Source organism: Crinia signifera, chromosome 1 (assembly GCF_055691185.1).
Source record: "Crinia signifera chromosome 1, ASM5569118v1, whole genome shotgun sequence".
Classification (NCBI taxonomy): domain Eukaryota; kingdom Metazoa; phylum Chordata; class Amphibia; order Anura; family Myobatrachidae; genus Crinia; species Crinia signifera.
This window is the reverse complement of record NC_139217.1, coordinates 128,416,131-128,435,376: the sequence shown is the minus strand read 5'-3', so window position 1 is coordinate 128,435,376 and position 19,246 is coordinate 128,416,131. Positions and strand designations below refer to the sequence as shown.

Genomic DNA, 19,246 nt, shown 5'->3' with positions numbered 1-19,246 from the left:
ACAGCCAATCACAGCGATCGCCGACGGGGGGGCGGCATCGCCGCCCCCCCTGGGCATGCACGGACATGTCTGCTGTCAGGGACAGCAGACATCGTCCCTCTGTCACTGCGTCTCTAGACGCAGTGACAGTTTTAAGCCATGACGTATATATACGTCAACGGTCGGGAAGTACTTCCCGGCCATGACGTATATATACGTCAAATGTCGTGAAGGGGTTAAGTAAAAAAAAGAACATACAATCAAGTGATGTAGATACTGCATGTTAAGTTAAGGTAACACAATTAATCGTTATATCAGAGTTTACATGAGAACAATGTAGGTTTACATATTTTGTGGAGTGGGAATGTGCAATTGAGTTGTTTGACTTGTATATGTAATTAGTGGATCTTGTTGGCCCGTTTTTATTTTTTTTATTTTTTTTGAGTCGGAACAAGAATAATTTGAACTTTAAAGTGTAAAAAATGAAAGAATGTAGTACATAAATCCCTAGATTTAAATTGAGTTTAAAAGATAAGTAAAGCTGAAGAGAATAGAGAAGGAATAGAAATAGAAAAGTAGGAATAACATGAATGAAAGTTTAAAGAAAGTGAATGGGGCGGGGATGAGAGGGTAGAGGGGGAGTTTGGACCCGGGGTGTGGGATCAGACCCGAGGAATTATTTTATGTTGGAATGTAGCCAAGGTCTTAAACAGTTAAAATTAAGTTACACAGTGTTTGTCTTTAATTTATTTTTAATTTTATTTTATTAACTTATTTTATTTATCTATTTTTACTTTTTCTTGCTCACTCTGATTTTTTACTCTATACTTAACCCCCTCCTGACCTGCTTTCTTCACAAGTGCCTGGTCTATTTTTGCCTCTTTTAACTTATCCTACAGTACTATGAATTTTAAGACCCTGGGCAGCTCCAACACTAGCACAAGTACCGGTTATAGGATTTATCCTAAAACTTTTTCTAGCGACGTGAAAATGATTGACACAGAAAAAGTTTGACATACATTTTTCAGCTTTTTTGGTGCATACAGTATGTCGAAAACTGTCGACATAAGTGTACCGCGTCCCCTCACATGGCACTCTGTGCTCGCCATGCTATGGGCACATTGCCTTGCTGCGCTTACTTACTATTATAATCTAACTCTATGCCCTCTTGGATCGTGAAGTGAGAACAAGTCAGTAAAAAAAATAAAAAAATGAAAACTCATGTTGAATGTTTCCGGTGTCGACCATTTTCATGTCGACTTTTTGCTTGTCAGCCTTTTGTTAATGCTGAACTTTTCTATGTGTCGACCTATTGACTGTCTACCTAATTGCTGTTAAGGAATTGACCAGATCCCCACATCTGTAACCATAAATATGATATATTTGAGGACCATGGGGCTTATGCCATACCTCAGAACTGTCCTGATTTACATGGGACATGGGTCTTGATCATTTTTGTTTGACTGTCCGTCATCCCACTTGTGGGCAGGGGGGGAGTTAGGAGTCCCCCTGTCACTAGTGAATAGATGCTGGGAGTTGTTATGAAAATTGCTGGCCAATAAATCACGCAGTGCATACACACTGAGCAATTTTCACCCAGCCCAGCAATTTACAGAAGAGTTGGGAAGGGGTGGGTTTAACCACTTTCCATCGTACGAGACTGTGGAAAGTGGTTGTAATACCAACCGATGGATGGCATCGGCAAGTGATGATGCGGGAGCCAGTGCTCACTGTTCAACGCCAGCCCATACACACTAGGCAACTAGTAGCTCAAAACAGGAAAAGTGAGCTACTTTGAGCTCAAAATCGACCTAGTGTGTATGGGCCTTTAGCAAGCACTACTTCTTTAAACAGTTTATCCACATTTATTACAGTACTGCCAAACATTTGGGTAAATCAGAATTGGAAAAGGATCTACAGTAGGAGCAAGTTTCATCTTTGCTCCTTTGGGCGGGGCTAGCCATGGCTAGCCATGGCTAATCTATTGTTCTCAACTGCAATACAATACGTATTGCAGCTGAGAACAATAGAATAGCGATGGCTAGCCATGGCTAGCCATGGCCAAAGGAGCAAAGATGAAACTTGCTCCTACTGTAGGAGTCCAAATTGACAACAAACTGAGGTGTAGTGCTCAGTGTCGGGTAGCAGCAAATAAGGCTTTTACTGTAGGCTACTAGCCTGTATAAAAAGGGGCTTCTGGGCTAGGGACTCAAATGTAATCATGTCACTTTACATGGCACATCTAGAACAAGAAGTAAAATTCTGGGCCCTGCGCTACATAAAGGACATCACATAACCAGAGGAGCAGTGGTGCACGCAGGGGGGAGGTTTCTGAGTACCCAGAACCCCCCCCCCTCCCCCCCCCAGGAGTCTAAGGGTACTATCCTGGAAGCTGAGGGTCCCCTCTTTCCATGGGTACAATAATTTTAATATTCGGCCCTTGGAAATCGGGGATATCTGACTTCAAAACAGTGGTCCCCATCCAAGCCTGTTAATTGCTCTTCCCAATCAGATATTTCAGGTTCTGTCTGACTTATGCTGCGTACACATTGGGGCGATTTTGTGTAATATCGCGGGCAATATGGTCGCTAAGCGACCATATTGCCCGCGATGGGAGTGTGCACCGACGATATATCGCCGGGTGCGCGCTCCCGTTTTTACCCCTGTAGTGATCGCTGGTCGCAGGAACATGCTCCTGCGACCAGCTGATTACGACTGCCGGGCTCCCCCCGGCAGTTTCTTTTTCATCAGCGACCATCTCTGGTCGCTGATGAAAAGGAGACACTGAGCAATATATTGCTCAGCAATATATGGCTGAGCAATATATCTCCCCCGTGTACGGGGCTTTAGAGTTTTTCTGAAGGTACTGTATATTACAAAAGCTGGGACTGTCCCTCTTTGATGGACACTAGTAGCTCTACTGTGCCCAGAACCAGAGATATCAGCCTTCCAGCAGCTGGTTACTGCTCCAGCTCCACACACCTGGTATGTAGTTTTATATACTCGATGGCAGATTGCTCTGCCTCCTGAACTCTGATCCCCTAGTCCCTAAAACCATTTGGTAGGTGGGATTCTCTCGTTTTTAAATCCATTAAAACCTTAGAAATCTATTTCCGGGAACTGGAGATATCTGCAGTCAAGCAAGAAAGAGACATTTAAGGGAAGACATGCTGGAAGGACTCTAGAGCATGAGCGCATGCATTTAGACTAGAGGATAGAACATTTCAAACCCTTTGAAGGAAAAACATTTTTACAGTCAGGGCAGTTAAATTGTGGAACTCTCTTCCCGGAGAGGTGGTGTCGGTAGACACAATAAATGCACTTAAAATAAATTGTTTGTTATATAAAAAATTCAATAAAAATGATTGAATTAAAAAAAATATCAAGTTACATAAACATCTATTGGTTAAAAACATCCAGGGATACAACTAACATTCATAATTTGTATCAGAATACACAAATTATATAACATGATGTATTTGTTTTTGTTGGTGATGGTTACATTTGAGGCCATGTAACATCAGTATTGTGTATCCAGATAAAGTTTTCTCCTTCAAATCAGATTTCCCACTGGCCAATATAAGGTAGACCTTGATCATAAAACCTTGTAAACTCATTAGGAATTTAATCTAGAATAAAATCTGCTAAAGTCATCTCTTTCTTAAGGTGTCCATACACGGTGAAGTATATTGCATTGGATCGCATGCAATTTACGCGCAATGCGATCTGAATGCAGTACAAAAAATATGTGCAGCAAATACATTTTGTACTGTGCGATGAGATGCCCGTGGGAGCACGCATTGCATCGCATGGTGCAATCACACTGTGTATGGGCACCTTTTAGAGATTTGTTTTCGATTTTTAAAGTTCGACAACAATATCAATTGCAGATTAGTTTATTCCATTACCAAAATTATTTTATTGAACATAAGTAGCTGTCTATAAACAAACCATAAATCCATTTTGACACATTTATGCTGCTTTCCCACTGCCAAACCTGCTTTGACCCGTTTTTTTTTAAACGGTTCCTTAAACGGGTCAAAGCAGGTTTAACCCCTTTCCCACTGCATGTAGTAAACGGTATATTACTGGTTAATTACCGTTTTTGTACCTTTCACATTGAACCCCTTGTGAAAGCTTCAAATGGTAATTAACCAGTAATATACCCCCATCCCCTGGTACCTGCCCTGTGCCCACCCTCCCCTGATACTTACCTGCGTGGGGGATCCGGGCAGCGGGGTTCACGCACTGCTGGGGAGGCATCGGGTCCGGCATGGGCACAGTACTTCGGGTCCCTCTGGATGCTGGGCAGTGGGGATGCTGCGGGGTCCATCCCACATGGGCACGGTGCTGGTGGTGCAGCATGGTCCATTTGGGGTCCATTCAGCGTCGGGGCAGTCCCTGCAGCTGATGGGAACTAATAGTTCCCACTATGCGCATGTCTACTGAGCGCCGTGCATATCAATGAGCTGCTCATTACATATGCACATATGTAATGAGCGGCTCATTGATATGCACAGCGCTCAGTAGACATGTGCATAGTGGGAACTATTAGCTCCCATCAGCTGCAGGGACTGCCCCGACGCTGAATGGACCCCAAATGGACCCTGCTGCACCACCAGCACCCACAGAACAGTGCCCATGCGGGATGGACCCCGCTGCGTCCCCACTGCTCAGCATGCAGAGGGACCCAATGTGCGTGAACCCCGCTGCCCGGATCCCCCACGCAGGTAAGTATCAGGGGATGGTGAGCACAGGGCAGGTACCAGGGGAGGGGGAAGTAGTGTGGGATTTTAAATACCGTTTAAGAGGCATTCCCACTGCCTAAAAAAATTTATTTAAATGTGTAGGACTCTGCTTTTTAAACGGGTTGAAATACCGGTTAACTTTAACCGGTAAATCAACTCTGGCGCTTTCCCACTGCAGCCTTAAACGGTAAATGGGAAAAAACGGCAATTTACCATTTAAGAGCTGCAGTGGGAAAGCGGCATTATTGTATCATCATCTTTTTTATAATAAAGTGTTCTTTAGAGCCAAATTAAGGGGGGTATTCAATGTAGGCAGGGCCGGTGCTAGGGTGTCCGGCGCCCTCCTGCAAACCATACATTTTGCGCCCTTTCACATTGCCATTGCAACTAGCTGCAGACCGATTGTGGGAGTGTATGCAACATGCGATCCTATGGAGAAGGGGTGGCCAACCGGTCAAGGTAAAGAGCCGAAAAATATCGGTAGTCAAGCTAAAGAGCCGACATCATGCGCGCGCCGAAGGCGCATGCTCCAAAAAAAGGGGCGTAGTCTATTTTGACCCCTTGGGTGGGTGTGATACAAATATGCCTCCAATAGTGCAGTGCCATATATACATATGCCTCCAATAGTGCCAGATACACATATGCCCCCCACGGTGCCAGGTATGCACCACACGGTGCCGGGTATGTCCCCACAGTGCCAAAAAGCTGGTATGCCCCCACAGTGCCACAAACTGCTATGCCCCCACAGTGCCACAAACTGCTATGCACCCACAGTGCAAATTTCCCAGCAGCAGCACTCACCGTTGTTGCTGCTGCTGCCAGGCGGGGAGAGGGCAGTCTGGTGTCCCCCTGCAGTCCTCCTGTCATGTCACCGATGGGAGGAGAGCACATCACACCACGCGTCTCCTTCCCCCTCACTTCCCTGTGACTGGGCTGCCCACCAATCAAAGCTCACTGGCCGGCTCCTGATTGGCTGCTGGCCCACAAGCTCTGATTGGCGGATGGCCCAGTCACAAGGATGCACAGTAAGGGGTAGGAGAGATGCGCGATGCGCGGTCTCCTCCCCTCAGAAGGAGAAGGGATTCAGGGAACCGGCAGCAGGGGGGACTGGGACAGACGGTGGGCGGCGGGCAGCAGTGGGAGCAGGAGCCGCACTTTACAAGGGGGAGAGCCGCATGAGGCTCAAGAGCCACAGGTTGGCCACGACTGCTATGGAGGATCTCGGGTGCATGTACATTTATGCATACACCATCTCAGTGCTGTGTCCGCAAAATGTTGCAGGCACTAAAGGTGCCCATACATGCTGCGAGAATCGTATACGTTATGGGCTAGATCGCATCGCATCACACATCATGCATGCAATGTGCGTGCGATGCGATCCGAAAGCAGTACAAAAAGTATGTGCAGCACTCGTGAGTGAGGGGGAAAGGAGGGGAGAGAAGGAGGAGATGGAAGAGGGGAGGAGATAGAGGGGGCGGAGTGTTGAGGATTGGCAGTGGCACTGGCACAGCCCACTGAGAAGAGGGAAGGAAGGGGAGGTGGTGCTGCTGATTTGATTGACAGCTGACAGGCGCAGGGAGCAATGGTTAGGGGGTGGATCCGGACATGACATGTCATCCAGGCATTCACAGACAGTGCTACATGCCTCAGCGCAAGTAGGAAGAGGTAGGTAGCAAGTAGGAAGAGGGGGCAGGTCGCATGAGGAGGACAGTGTGTGTGCGATGCAGGGAGCTGCTCAGCTTCTCCTTACTGCCACCCAATGTCAGACAGGCACTGCGGGCGGCGTGCAGGAGGCAATGACATTGAGGGCTGAGGCAGCTTTAGCAGAGCAGGGAGGGAGACAGCGCCTTTTCACCATGGCGCCTCCCTGCTCTGCAGGAGCTGCTGAGTGGGTAGCGCCGGCCCTGAATGTAGGATTCCGACTGTTGGAACGTCCCAACAGTCAGAATCCCGGGCTATTTTTGGTCAGCTCACCTGCATCTCGACTGGCAGAATTCAAGGTTCGACCTGTCGAAAAGTGGGCATAAGAGCGAAAACAGTCGTGGATTGTCAACAAATGACTGTGAGTTCGACAATCCACGGCCGTTTCCGACAAAACAGATCCAACTTGTTTTAATGTCGAATCTGTTTTTTCTAAATCCGCCTTCAATGCTATCGGAAACGGCAGCATTGAATAGGCGGCAGCCGCTATTTCCGCTGTTGGAAATAGTATTCGACATTAAATACCGCCCTAAGACTTACATTTGGAGGAGTCTCTCAATTGCTGGTAGCAGAGAGAGAAATTAGGTATTTTCATGTGGTAGAACTTTTCTATATGCAACTTCAAATACTCGCTGCATTTGTTTAGCCGAGTCATGGTGGCATGTTATCAAGATGACTTTTTATAATATCACAGCCATGCCACAATTTCTGGGTGCTATAGACTGCACATACAATAAGCTGAGACCATCCAGGGTATTGGCCCTCAATAGCCACCACAGCCATTCAACCAGTGTGCAGGTGATTTGTGATGCACTCAAGAATCAGCTATTCTGCTCCACTGTGGACACTCTTATACCACTTTTCCACCAAAAACCTAAACCCGACCAAGTTTTCGGGACATGATTCCAACCTGGGTCAGACCCTCTGCCCTGCCCAGCAGAGCTGTAATGAATGTTTTCTGTGCCCAAAGAGACTGGGGGCATGCCAGCAGCTCACAGGGAGCTTGGCTTGCCGCCACAATGAGGAAACAGGAGGCATGGTTAGTGATCGTGCATGCCAGTGAAGCAGGGGCTGGCTGGCAACTTATAGCCTGGGGGGCAAGTCCAGAGCACTGGCCCATAAGTAACAGCGCATCGTTTAAAGGTATAACAGGACACCACAGGCTGCTCCTCTTGTATAACATAGAAGATTAGTGTCAGACACTAAAAAGTGTCTGTCACTTTAAGAAACGCGATCCTGCTCAGTAATTGAATGTCCGTAAGGTTTAGTATAAGATATAAAGCATTTTATTAAAACAACATATTTAAATGGAAAGAGCTTCCCCCCAATAACAGTTCATGAATTATGTGCACAATATAACATACAGACAAGACAGACAACATTAAACATATACTAAAAGCTAAATTAGCTGGGATTGCCGTTCAGTTCAGTCACTTAAATTGTAGCAATATATGAGGCTTTGTGCAAATTCAGCTAGAGGCAGTGAGGTATTTCATATAGTTACCAGTCCTGTACACTTGGTTCCATGGATTGTGCGCTGGTTTGTGTGGTATGTTAACCTCAGGTCAGTCTCACCAAGAATTTACCAGAGATGCACTCCGGAATAGCTGTAATGGGGACCATCCTGTATAACATGACACCACAGGCTGCTCCTCCTGTATAATTACAGGACACCACAGGCAGCTGCTCCTGTATAATAACAGGACACCACAGGCTCCTCCTCCTGTATAATAACAGGACACCAAAGGCTGCTCCCCTGTATAAAAACAGGACACCACGGGCTGCTGCTCCCGTGTAATAACTGGAAACCACAGGCTTAATATTACCTAAGTATTGCACTAACAAAGGACTGTATAAAAGCTCCCACTCACTCACCAACCGTGCACCCCTCTGGTAGAAGCACCAATCAGCAGGGGCATAACTAGAACTTTAGAAGAGGGGGATGAGCAAGAAGCGCGGTGAGCAAGAAGCGCGGTGAGCAAAGCAAGCCCGCGAGGGTCCGTTTGGGACCCTTGTTCCGAGCTTGCTCTTCCTCTCTCCATCCCCTCTCCTACCCTATGAGGTCAGGAGGTCCCTTAGCCCACTTCAATTTAGACCTAACAAGGGGGTGTCAAGGAAAGAGAGGGAGAGGGGTGTCAGGGGAGGGAGAGACAGTGCTAGGTAGAGAGAAAGAAGTAGAAACTGTGAGAAAGGAAGGACATAGAGAGGTGATGGATAGAGAGCAAAATAGAGGCCAAGATTGGGGGGAGGGGGGGGGGTGAGAGAGATAAGAGGAGTTGATGGAGAGCAGGAGTTTGAAAGGCTGACAGGCATCACTAATGGGCCCCATACATCAGCAATTACAATTTATGGATTTCCAGATACAGGGATTTTTTGGCCAGATAAAAGGATTTTACAATCTATCTGACTTTGCCCACACATTATAGATTTATTTCAGTGATCGGCAGATTTTTCCATCTAAAGATTGCATCTTCATATCTGGAAATTGCCCAATCGATTGCTGTTCATAATGTTAGTTTGTACCCCTCCTAACTCCCGATCACACCTGCTGCCACACTGTTATAATGTACCTGCTGCAGTTGTCCCCTGCTCCTGCCAGCGCCGCTCCCCAGCTCCTGGTGGTGCCAGTCTATTGCTCCCCCTGTGCTGGTCCCCTGCGCCGTAGATCTGCTCCTGACATCGCCGTCCTAGTCTCCGGCAAGTGCTGCTGGTCCCCTGCGCACCAGTCATCCGCTCCGGCCAGCACCGATCTCCTGTGCCCGACAGCACCATCCCCCTGCTTCCAGCTGCGCCAGTCTCACACCCCACTCTGCGCTGGTCACATGTGCCATGCCAGGTCGGCCGCGCCATTCTCCCGCGCTGCTGGACTCCTCCTACAGCCGGCCCTCATCTGCCGCTTAGGGTTAACCGCTGAAGGGGGTATGGACAGCGCACAACACCATTGCCTAGCTGCGGCCAGCATCCGCTGACAGTCGGCCCGTAGCACTAATAAATGAAGTGGCCCGGGGGGGCACATGGCACCCTGCCCCCCGGCCCAGCCCGCCCCTGCCGTGAAGCCATGCCCCCTCTAAACATAGGCCTTGCCCTTTTTGTGCTTCCTGGCCTGCAAATCCCTAATGTTGGGAGGTATGTTTATATCTAATTGCAGCAAAGATTACATAAAAAAAATCTGTATTTTTATGTATTTGTTCAATTTGTTTGGTAGAATAAAATCTGCTAATGTATGGGAGAAAATCAAACATTTGCTCCCAACACTGGAAAATGGAAAAAGTTGATTGTTTGGGTGAAATTGTTAAATCAAATGGGTTGAACCCAAACTTAACACAAACTTTTTTAATCATGGCACCCTAGAGTATGAACATTTGGTCAAGGCACCACTAGGCCAAACATTTCTATACAGTATGAGAAATTCTGAAACAAATATTAAATAAAGTAAATTGTGTTTAAATGTTATCCTTAGGGTCAGTTATATGGTGATGGCCAAAACTTGCTTCTGTTTATACACATATTTTATGATTGGCAGCCACCAGAACTGGTTTTGCCTGTTACATTGACCATAAATTATTTGAATTGGTCCTGGACCACCCACCCGAGGCCCCCCTGCAAGTGTCCTGAGGCACCCAGTTCGGTAACCGCTGATTTAACCAATTTTTCTAAACGACTATTGTCCATTGTTTGGGAGCAAATGACAATTGTCATTTACACCCATATATTAACAGATTTCTTTAGAGAGATAAGGCTTTTCAAGGCACAAATAATTTGGGAAGTAGGAAGGCTTGCATATGATAAACTGATTGCAGCAGCTTAGGATATGCGATCCCTAGCAATACAAATGCAGGAGTGTGTGTGATAATTTATGAATTAGGACCAAAGTTCTCATGCACTATGATCATGCAAAAGGGACTATCCAAGGTGACTCCAGTAGCGCACGCAGGGTGGGGTTTCTGAGTAACCAGAAACCCCCCAGGAGTCTAAGGTTGAGGGTCCCCTCTTTCCATGGGTACGAGAATTTTAAAAATCGGCCCTTGGGAACCGGAGATATCTGACTTCAAAGCAGTGGTCCCCATCCAAGCCTGTTAATTGCTCTTCCCAATCAGATATTTCAGGTTCTGTCTGACTTATGCTGCGTACACACTTGGGCGATTTTGTGTAATATCGCGGGCAATATGGTCGCTAAGCGACCATATTGCCCGCAATGGGAGTGTGCACCGGATATTTCAGGTTCTGTCTGACTTAGAGTTTTTCTGAGGGTATATTCCAAAAGCTGGGACTCTCCCCCTTTGATGGACACTAGTAGCTTGTCTCTACTGTTCCCAGAACTAGAGATATCAGCCTTCCAGCAGCTGGTTACTGCTCCAGCTCCACACACCTGGTATGTAGTTTTATATCCTCGTTGGCAGATTGCTCTGCCTCCTGAACTCTGATCCCCTAGTCCCCAATACCATTTGGTAGGTGGGATTCTCTAGTTTTTAGTTCCACTAAAATCTAAAAAATCTATTTCTGGGAACTGGAGATATCTGCAGTCAAGCAAGCTGTCCTCCCACCAGAAAATTATGAATAATAAGCCCACTGCACTATACACCCCTCCTCTGCATATTAAACATCCTCTACCACCCTGGAAGAAATGTATCAGGGCCCCTTTATTCAGCCCAATGCCCCCTTCTTCCACACCATCTCCCACCATCTGTGCAGTAAAGGTGTAATTAGTGGAAATTACTGATCCAGGCCCTACATGCTGAGTGGTTGATATAATACCCCTACCACCCGGGCGGACATCAAAGCTTCCCCCACCCCTACCGCTGGAGGATCGGTAGGTGCCCCAATACATTGCTATGCCCAGGGGTCTACACTGCTGTTGACGCCCCTGTATGTATATATGTGTGTGTGTATATATATATATATATATATATATATATGTATGTGTATATATATATATATATATATATATATATATATATGCGAGTTGTGTGGTCCGGCACTCACTGTGAATCAGAAGATTGTGCTGCGTTGCCTTCCCCAGGATTGATGATCCAAATATGTAGCGTGGGAATGAGGGCGGCACTCGTCAGACTTGATTAGATGCAAGTAAAAAAGCCTTTATTATCCGACGGCGTTTCGGGCTGGCGCCCGTTTTCAAGGATATACAAAGATACACTAAAGCACAATTACATTTATAACAAAAGCAGAACCCGCCCCCACATTAATCAGCGCACAGCTGAACTTACCCGGTCCTCCGGCGTGCAGGCGCCATGTCCGGATTGCGGTGGTGTGTTCCTCCTTAATGCCTCCCCCCCGGCAACAGAGACCATTCAAAACAGTCCCGTCCACCCGGAAGTAGCACGTGTAGGCAGTAAAACGTCCCCGCATTGCCGGCATATGCACAGCCTTCACCCAAGTCCCGGGACTTACACTGTGTTGCATAGCAACCACCTCACATTTAAAAACACTGTAAAAAAGCAAGAAAAACATGTATTTAAACATCACATTTAAAAATTACTGCAAATCAAAACGAACATTGCGTAATATTAAAATTCTCTTAAAGCTATACAATATAGTTGAGAGCTAAAGTATTTATATTAATGCACAAATGCTTATTTTGTATATCCAATATACCATATTTTAACATTATCATGGCTTAAAGATGCCAAGGCTGATATTACTAGAGAAGTTATGCTGGTATCAAATTGACTACAAATATTAGCAGGTCAATTAGTGTTATTAACAAATTATTATTTATTCATAAGCTTTTTTTTACCGAAAGATTGGAGGAGCTAACAAGGAGGATTTACAAAAAACATTGTAGGCCCAGATTTTCGTTTAGGCCTTTGGGGGCGATGGTCTGCAAGAAGAAAATCCACCTACTTTCCTTTTGTAGCAACTTTTTGTTGCGGTTACCCCCTCTTAAAGATGGGGGCACTTGGTCAATTATCATGGACCTCATACTCGCCACACTGTGCCCAAATTTGATACAATGGCGGGCAACAGGCTGGTCACTGTGGCCACTGCTTAAACCCTGATGAATTCCTGTCCTATGTAGGGCCATCCGCTCCTTAAAGGTGCGTTGGGTTTTCCCCACATAGGTCAGTCCACAGGGACACGTCAGAGTGTAGATGACGTAGGCAGAGTGACAGGATAGGGGGAATTTTATAAATATCTTTTTCCCAGATTGTGGATGACTGAAGGATGCCCCTACTGCCATGGATCGACAAGTAGTGCAACCCAGGCAGCGGTAGCAGCCATTTTTTCTTCCCAAAAAAGTAGGGGTAGGTTTGATTTTATCCCATCCCGAGATGTCATATTTCACTACTAGATCTTTTATGTTTTTACCTCTTGTGTAGCTGGGTAACAACTGGGTATTAAGGAGTAATGGCAGCTCTCTGTCTGTAGATACTGCAGGCCAAAATTGTTTGGCTCTAGTTGTATTAGTTTTACTCGAAGTGTTAAATCTATTAACCCAGGGGATTTTATGTTTTGTTTTATCCTCTTGCTCTCTCCCACTATTCAGCAAAGTTGACCGTGGCATTTTTGATACTTTATCCTTAAGCATATTAAGTTCCCTCTGTGGGTACCCTCTTTCAGTAAATTTTTGTACCATACTCATTAGAGCTGGTTCCACCTGTTCTTCTTTTGATGTTATTCTCCTCACTCTCAGCATTTGCGAGTATGGGAGTCCCTTGCGTGTAGCAACAGGATGGAAGCTCTCGTTCCTCAGGACGGTATTTCGGTCTGTGGCTTTAACAAAAAGTGAAGTAGAAATCCCTTTATGGTCTAATTCAATTTTTACATCCAAGAAATGGACTGTGGTCTTGTCAAGACAGTATGTGAATTTTACCACACTATCAGAGCTATTATGCTCATTAAGTAGATCATGCAGCCAACTGACTTCACCTTTCCAAAAAATCAGTAAGTCGTCAATATAGCGACGATAAAAGAAAACCTCAGGTGACAATACTCTATTAATGAAAAATAATTTTTGCTCAATATGGTGCATGAAAATATTAGCGTATGCCGGGGCCACAGGGGACCCCATTGCACAGCCAGCTTCCTGCAAAAAGAATTTACTATCAAAAATAAAATAATTGCGGGTCAGGATCAATGTCAGTAGCTGCATAATCAAAGTCACAGGGGGACCCCTATAATCCTCATTAGATAAAATAAATTGATGTACAGCCTCCACACCTGCACCATGTGGGATGCAGGTGTAGAGGCTGGTAACATCAGCAGTACACACACAGTTCACATCAGGCAGAGCAATATGAGTACGCAATTTTTCAAACTCAATTAACAATGATGTGGTATCCTTTAGGTACCCATCCATTTTCTGTACCAGTGGATTGAGTATGCTATCCAAATAAATGGAAATAGGGTGAAAAAGGGAGCCCCGGGCCGAGATTATAGGGCGGCCCGGTGGGTGTTTACTATCTTTGTGTACCTTTGGTAGTACATAAAACAAAGGTACAATTGGGCAATCCACTTTTAATGCACTACACAATTCACTGGTAATAACACCATCACACATTGCAGCATTCAATACTTGATCCAACTCCCTTTTGTAATCCCCTGTTGGATCTCTAGGGAGTCGGCTATAGGTGTCAATGTTATTAAGCTGACGATAACATTCATTTTTATAATCACCTAAATCTTGCACGACCACCGCGCCGCCTTTATCCGCATTACGGATTATAATATCATGTCTCTGCGAAAGTTCTTTCAAGGCGGTTTTTTGTGTGGTCGTGAGGTTCTGATGTTGTAATCCAGCTTTATGGCTCTCAGTCCCCATCTGCTGTAACACTCTAGTAAAAGTTTTGATTGAAGAATTCATGGAGACTGGATCGAATTTAGAAGCCGGCATGATGCTTTTCAATTGTGGTGGTAAATCCTTGGTCTTGTCCGCTGTGTTTAGATTCTGTGTGGTTTTTTGTTTGCCGAAATGTTCTTTAAGCCTTAGGGAACGGTTAAATTTAAATGTGTCAACTCTCCACTGGAAAGGATCCATTTTATTAGTAGGGATGAAAGAGAGTCCTTTGGAGAGAACCTCATTCTCTGCTTCAGTCAGAGGTGATTTAGATAAATTAAAGATTAATGCTTTACCTTGCGGGGCGGACAGTATCTTGTTTTGTCTCTTATTCTGTCCCGACCTCCTCGTCCTCTTCCTGTTGGTAAATTTGGGGGGACTCGGTCGATTACCCCTAAAGGGCCACTTGCTTGCCCTGAGGTTGAAGGTAAAGATTCATTTTCACTCTGTGAGGTGCTGGAATCCTGCATGAAGGCTGGACCTCGGCGATTACGTCGGTAAGAATTGGGTTTGCCTTTATATTGTTGTCCGGCAATCAACCAATTGTATACTTGTTTTTGATCGTAATCTGCTTGTACTTTTCGCATTTTTTCCCTTTTAAATGCGATTAAGTCCCTCCTATATTTATCCATTTGTGTTTGGATTTTCTCCATCCAGTTGCCGCCAGTGTCTTTCAACAGGGTGTCTTTATGTGTTTGTTCAAATTCAGCAATCTTCTGTTCGTATTCTTTATGTTCTCTAGTTGCCTCCTCAATTACTAGGAGGAGCAAATCCATCGAACATTTATTTAAGATGGCTATCCACCGGCGACAAAATGTGACATTATTTCTACCGATTGTAGGTGTGTTCTTCACCCGGAAGCCACGAGGAATTTGCTTCAAGCGATAATAATCGGATAAGGATACACTGTGGTATATGAAGTCACATTCACGTTGTTTCAACTTAATCAATTGTCTGGACAGATTTTCAGGAGTGACCCAAGATACATCATCTTCCAACCGTCTTTTGGACAAGATTGAGTCAGCTTCCACCTCGCTGAAGGTCAGAGTCTCCATCACATCAGCCTGCATTAATTCCAGTGCATCATTCAGAGCCTGGCTAGCTGCCATATTATAAGTCTCTCCCACCGATATAATATAGACCACAGATGTTAGGATGTAGTGGTTTTTAACTGGTATCCCACCAGACTTACCACACAGGTTGTGTGGGGTATTCCTGTAGCAATAGTGTGGTGCCTTGACAGGGCTCTATCCAGGCAAAAAAAGCCACAAGAGACCCAAATATGCGAGTTGTGTGGTCCGGCACTCACTGTGAATCAGAAGATTGTGCTGCGTTGCCTTCCCCAGGATTGATGATCCAAATATGTAGCGTGGGAATGAGGGCGGCACTCGTCAGACTTGATTAGATGCAAGTAAAAAAGCCTTTATTATCCGACGGCGTTTCGGGCTGGCGCCCGTTTTCAAGGATATACAAAGATACACTAAAGCACAATTACATTTATAACAAAAGCAGAACCCGCCCCCACATTAATCAGCGCACAGCTGAACTTACCCGGTCCTCCGGCGTGCAGGCGCCATGTCCGGATTGCGGTGGTGTGTTCCTCCTTAATGCCTCCCCCCCGGCAACAGAGACCATTCAAAACAGTCCCGTCCACCCGGAAGTAGCACGTGTAGGCAGTAAAACGTCCCCGCATTGCCGGCATATGCACAGCCTTCACCCAAGTCCCGGGACTTACACTGTGTTGCATAGCAACCACCTCACATTTAAAAACACTGTAAAAAAGCAAGAAAAACATGTATTTAAACATCACATTTAAAAATTACTGCAAATCAAAACGAACATTGCGTAATATTAAAATTCTCTTAAAGCTATACAATATAGTGGAGAGCTAAAGTATTTATATTAATGCACAAATGCTTATTTTGTATATCCAATATACCATATTTTAACATTATCATGGCTTAAAGATGCCAAGGCTGATATTACTAGAGAAGTTATGCTGGTATCAAATTGACTACAAATATTAGCAGGTCAATTAGTGTTATTAACAAATTATTATTTATTCATAAGCTTTTTTTTACCGAAAGATTGGAGGAGCTAACAAGGAGGATTTACAAAAAACATTGTAGGCCCAGATTTTCGTTTAGGCCTTTGGGGGCGATGGTCTGCAAGAAGAAAATCCACCTACTTTCCTTTTGTAGCAACTTTTTGTTGCGGTTACCCCCTCTTAAAGATGGGGGCACTTGGTCAATTATCATGGACCTCATACTCGCCACACTGTGCCCAAATTTGATACAATGGCGGGCAACAGGCTGGTCACTGTGGCCACTGCTTAAACCCTGATGAATTCCTGACCTATGTAGGGCCATCCGCTCCTTAAAGGTGCGTTGGGTTTTCCCCACATAGGTCAGTCCACAGGGACACGTCAGAGTTTAGATGACGTAGGCAGAGTGACAGGATAGGGGGAATTTTATAAATATCTTTTTCCCAGATTGTGGATGACTGAAGGATGCCCCTACTGCCATGGATCGACAAGTAGTGCAACCCAGGCAGCGGTAGCAGCCATTTTTTCTTCCCAAAAAAGTAGGGGTAGGTTTGATTTTATCCCATCCCGAGATGTCATATTTCACTACTAGATCTTTTATGTTTTTACCTCTTGTGTAGCTGGGTAACAACTGGGTATTAAGGAGTAATGGCAGCTCTCTGTCTGTAGATACTGCAGGCCAAAATTGTTTGGCTCTAGTTGTATTAGTTTTACTCGAAGTGTTAAATCTATTAACCCAGGGGATTTTATGTTTTGTTTTATCCTCTTGCTCTCTCCCACTATTCAGCAAAGTTGACCGTGGCATTTTTGATACTTTATCCTTAAGCATATTAAGTTCCCTCTGTGGGTACCCTCTTTCAGTAAATTTTTGTACCATACTCATTAGAGCTGGTTCCACCTGTTCTTCTTTTGATGTTATTCTCCTCACTCTCAGCATTTGCGAGTATGGGAGTCCCTTGCGTGTAGCAACAGGATATAAGCTCTCGTTCCTCAGGACGGTATTTCGGTCTGTGGCTTTAACAAAAAGTGAAGTAGAAATCCCTTTATGGTCTAATTCAATTTTTACATCCAAGAAATGGACTGTGGTCTTGTCAAGACAGTATGTGAATTTTACCACACTATCAGAGCTATTATGCTCATTAAGTAGATCATGCAGCCAACTGACTTCACCTTTCCAAAAAATTAGTAAGTCGTCAATATAGCGACGATAAAAGAAAACCTCAGGTGACAATACTCTATTAATGAAAAATAATTTTTGCTCAATATGGTGCATGAAAATATTAGCGTATGCCGGGGCCACAGGGGACCCCATTGCACAGCCAGCTTCCTGCAAAAAGAATTTACTATCAAAAATAAAATAATTGCGGGTCAGGATCAATGTCAGTAGCTGCATAATCAAAGTCACAGGGGGACCCCTATAATCCTCATTAGATAAAATAAATTGATGTACAGCCTCCACACCTGCACCATGTGGGATGCAGGTGTAGAGGCTGGTAACATCAGCAGTACACACACAGTTCACATCAGGCAGAGCAATATGAGTACGCAATTTTTCAAACTCAATTAACAATGATGTGGTATCCTTTAGGTACCCATCCATTTTCTGTACCAGTGGATTGAGTATGCTATCCAAATAAATGGAAATAGGGTGTGATGTTTAAATACATGTTTTTCTTGCTTTTTTACAGTGTTTTTAAATGTGAGGTGGTTGCTATGCAACACAGTGTAAGTCCCGGGACTTGGGTGAAGGCTGTGCATATGCCGGCAATGCGGGGACGTTTTACTGCCTACACGTGCTACTTCCGGGTGGACGGGACTGTTTTGAATGGTCTCTGTTGCCGGGGGGGAGGCATTAAGGAGGAACACACCACCGCAATCCGGACATGGCGCCTGCACGCCGGAGGACCGGGTAAGTTCAGCTGTGCGCTGATTAATGTGGGGGCGGGTTCTGCTTTTGTTATAAATGTAATTGTGCTTTAGTGTATCTTTGTATATCCTTGAAAACGGGCGCCAGCCCGAAACGCCGTCGGATAATAAAGGCTTTTTTACTTGCATCTAATCAAGTCTGACGAGTGCCGCCCTCATTCCCACGCTACATATTTGGATCATCAATCCTGGGGAAGGCAACGCAGCACAATCTTCTGATTCACAGTGAGTGCCGGACCACACAACTCGCATATTTGGGTCTCTTGTGGCTTTTTTTGCCTGGATAGAGCCCTGTCAAGGCACCACACTATTGCTACAGGAATACCCCACACAACCTGTGTGGTAAGTCTGGTGGGATACCAGTTAAAAACCACTACATCCTAACATCTGTGGTCTATATTATATCGGTGGGAGAGACTTATAATATGGCAGCTAGCCAGGCTCTGAATGATGCACTGGAATTAATGCAGGCTGATGTGATGGAGACTCTGACCTTCAGCGAGGTGGAAGCTGACTCAATCTTGTCCAAAAGACGGTTGGAAGATGATGTATCTTGGGTCACTCCTGAAAATCTGTCCAGACAATTGATTAAGTTGAAACAACGTGAATGTGACTTCATATACCACAGTGTATCCTTATCCGATTATTATCGCTTGAAGCAAATTCCTCGTGGCTTCCGGGTGAAGAACACACCTACAATCGGTAGAAATAATGTCACATTTTGTCGCCGGTGGATAGCCATCTTAAATAAATGTTCGATGGATTTGCTCCTCCTAGTAATTGAGGAGGCAACTAGAGAACATAAAGAATACGAACAGAAGATTGCTGAATTTGAACAAACACATAAAGACACCCTGTTGAAAGACACTGGCAGCAACTGGATGGAGAAAATCCAAACACAAATGGATAAATATAGGAGGGACTTAATCGCATTTAAAAGGGAAAAAATGCGAAAAGTACAAGCAGATTACGATCAAAAACAAGTATACAATTGGTTGATTGCCGGACAACAATATAAAGGCAAACCCAATTCTTACCGACGTAATCGCCGAG

General features: G+C 45.0%; 1 protein-coding gene across 1 annotated transcript in view; it reads right to left on the bottom strand.

Moving 5' to 3' along the window:
• Positions 1-19,246, bottom strand: part of MGAT4D (MGAT4 family member D) — a 172,379-nt gene that overhangs the window by 129,175 nt on the left and 23,958 nt on the right. The gene's annotated exons all lie outside the window — the stretch shown is intronic.